This window comes from Coptis chinensis, chromosome 6 (assembly GCF_015680905.1).
Source record: "Coptis chinensis isolate HL-2020 chromosome 6, ASM1568090v1, whole genome shotgun sequence".
NCBI lineage: Eukaryota > Viridiplantae > Streptophyta > Magnoliopsida > Ranunculales > Ranunculaceae > Coptis > Coptis chinensis.
The window spans coordinates 41,145,947-41,149,861 of NC_141461.1; positions in this window are offsets into that span (position 1 = coordinate 41,145,947).

Consider the following 3,915-nt stretch of genomic DNA (forward strand, 5'->3'; position numbering starts at 1 on the left):
AATACTACCAACATTCAATCTAATGACTTCCAAATCAAAACATATCAATTTGCAAACATATTATTTGAGTCGCATTTGTAAAGTGGAAGAATTCCAAGCTTCAAGCAATGCATTTTACAAAATTGAATATCAAGGAGTTTTCAATCATCAATTTCTTACCAGCTCAACCATTAAAGATTTATTGATTAGCCCACCATTGAAAGAGCTAAAAGTTTTCAATCATCAAATTCTTACCAACTCAATGACCATTTCTTACCAACTATACCATTGTGTATTATTTATTTGTAAGGAACAAAACAAGAACTAAGGCAACATAATAGAATGGGCTTCTCCTTGTAAATTTGTGTTTTGATCACTAAGACACATGTAACTAGCTTACAAGGTATGGCTTTGGGTGTATTTTTTTAAAGGCTACACACTACATGCCACTCTAGGCGTGATGGAGGCCATTATCCGAGGCCGTTCAGGCTGCCTAGGCCTAATTGCCCAAATCATGGAACACACTTCAATTCAACATAATGCACCATGTTCTATTTACATATTATCTCTAAGAAATGTCAGATGGAGTACAAAGGATAACTTGTTCCCAAACGTGAATATATAATCACCATATAGCTTATTATAACATCTATCAAAGGATCAAATGCTTGTTTCATTCCACTATAGAATATTTATTTCTAAGTAGTAAAACATCTATGTCAGACTCCCCAAAGTGAATTAGAGCACTAAAAAAATCAGTACAAGTTTTTCAAGACCAAAGGAAGATTTATGAGCTTACCAAATGATCATCAAGTATCTCCTCCTTATATATTCTACTGTGTCCGCAAATATTCTCCCCTCTCTAAACTTATTGGAACATCATAACACCCTAAATTCAGTTCATGGGAATATGTCCTAATCCAATGAAATCAAACGCCAAGTTTAATTCAATCTACATTAACTGAGAAAAAGAACCGTACTCACATCGATTCATTAAGCAATACAAATGATATTCAAATCAGTTAGGCCGTAAGGAGAGTATTTGGACAGCCAAAATCTTGGCCTATAGTCTTATATCATGTAGGAAATACTCATCCAGAAAATACAAGCGGTATAATGTTCCCTTAATAATTTGGGCAAAAAATTAGTCGAGAGATTGGGTTTAATTCCTTAACCCAATCCAATACGTCAGAAAAATTCCAAAAGAAACTTCAAATGTTCAACTGATAATCGAAATTGGGTGAAAACAATGTATCTAATCAAGTGTATTTTGGGTACTTCTTTACATTAATAAGGAAAAACTAGGTGAAGACAACTCTTACCAAGTAATTAATTTAGTGGAAAATCCTCCAATTGTGTGCTGGAAATTTCTACCCAATCAACACTTTCAACAAGATTGATATCATCACCTTCATATTAAAATTTCATGTATTCAATCTTTCAATTTGTATAAACTAAGAGATAAGAGTTTGTCAATATGCAATTTAAGAGGAGAGAAAAGATTACCTGATTGAGACGTAAGCTATAAGGTAAATAAGTAACAATCATTAAAATCCAATGAACTAAATCAAAAAACCAAATTGGACCACCCTAGTTGCAACTACATAACTTTGTGCAAGCATGTATTTGTAAAAAAAATTAATTTTTGTAGAAGGAAGCAAGCATAGAACTAACTTTGCAGCAGCTTTAGTTGAGATCAGCAGGCCATCTACTAAAGGAAACACCATGTCCCTTTAACCTGGAGCCCCACATTACAAAAGGACTCTCATTAGCAACTCAAACAACCTCCACTCTAGACTGCCAACAAGAAAACAATAGCAGACCTGCCATTCCTAGAAAACTTATATTGACTAGTAACACTCCTACGACATAATATCACAGGAAACTTATATTGACATTTTTCAACAAAGCCGACAAGATAGAAAAAAAACAACTGTCATAATATGTCCATTTTTTAGTAGTGGCAATTAACTAGTAACACTCCTATGGCATAATATCATCCATAATGGATCTTCATTTGAAAGCGTATAAATATCTTTTTTACATCTGATAAACACTCCCACAAGGAATAAGTAGGCATACACAATGAACTCACCATAAGAACAACGTGAAACTATCCAGAAAAAACACTTATCAATCCCTTCAAACACATGGGCACCAACAAATTGAATATGCCATCAAGCAATATCACCGTTACAACAAACTGTCGCATTTTTCTTCTAGCTGAAATTAGACAGAAAAAGTAATCTAAACGATCAACAAATAAAGCAGATACAAGGTCAACAAATTCAACAATTCCTTCAAGGCTAGAAAAATCCACTTACAACTACTAACATTCTTAAAGGTCGAACCCTAACAATTTTCGATCGAAGAATTGAGCAATAGTAGTTCTAGGCTTCTAGGAGTCTACTTTAAAACTATATATTATGCAACTAGAGGTTGAGCAGTTATCTTTTCAAAAGAACACATTATCTTGCTATTGACCTACATTAACACGTGCCTTCTTAATGTAACACTAAAATTTTAAAAACAAAAGTCTACGATTGTTAAGACACTGATCTTGTTTTACATAACCAGATCCCACAATAATTTGTCAATAGGCATGAAATTGATCAGCTTCAGCATATCCAATCAGAGCCAACCTATTGTCATTTGACAAGCAACCTTCACGATTCAACATCAAATTCAAGCAACAGGACTAAAATCCCGAGTACTTGTTATCGCCAACCTATATCAACATATGCCTTCTTAAACTAATTAACTGAACCAAAGTAGCACAAAGTTCATACAGGTTCACTAAAAAATCAAAGGAAAAATATTGACATATCTTTATAAAAAAAACCACAAGAACATTCATGACAAGACAATCAATATATATTCATTCCAAGAAACAATAAATACACAACAAGACCACTTACAGAGAGATAACATCACCTTCAGCAGATCGAGCATCCAACCATTTTCCAAGTACAAACCCAATTAGTAACCCCACACATCTAGAACATGCAATTAACCATAATATAATCCATAATGGTTCTAGCTTCATTGCACAGTATGTACATCACATTGCAGATTCAAGACATAAATTCATTATATGTTTGCGACTATTATAATAGAGTTTGAAACTATAACCAAAATTGGCCCACTAGATTTATCAAATATAAGAATGAAAAAGGAAACAACATCAAAACCTGCTAACGCAAGAACGCGAGAAAGACGAGCAACATCATGAGTAGACAAGACTTCGAAGACAGAGCAAATGATTTCATATGGAAGAACTTGTAATCAATATGATTAAACCTTGCCGCTGTTGTGCGAAGCCTCCACATTGGGTGATGCCCTAACCTTACATAAGACCCCCAAATTAGTAAATTGCAAAATCCAAAATCAATTTATGAGAACCATTAATCCAAAGAAATTAAGGTTTTTGAAATTGGGGGTTTTAATTGGGGGTTGTAACCTAAAATCCAATCAACCTGAAAATTATTCAAGGATAAATGAACAAGAGAGAGAGAGAGAGAGACAGCAATCCGAATCAATATTTGTGGATGAGAATGGAGTGGCAGTACTACAGTTATAGAAGAAGATGAAGAAGAAGTTTTGGTGGGGGCGGTGCAGTTTGGGTTATTGCTTGTTCTTCTTCAATTTGGTGTTGATGGAAGAGACGAAGCAGTCAATAAAACTGAGGAATACATTTACAAGAGCTGCCCCTTGAAGTTGCATGACCTAACACATGCTTAGCTGGTTTGGTTTTTCGTATGACAACGAGACTCTCAGTATGATGCTTGACTCTAAACAAAACTTTTAGGGGTCCCAAAATCGAAAACCAGCTCTTATATTATTGACGACTTAGAAAATATTGACGGTTTAGAAAAATGTGCGAGCTGACGGTTTTGCCAAGTACGTCATTATTATTCTCACACCTATGGTACAATG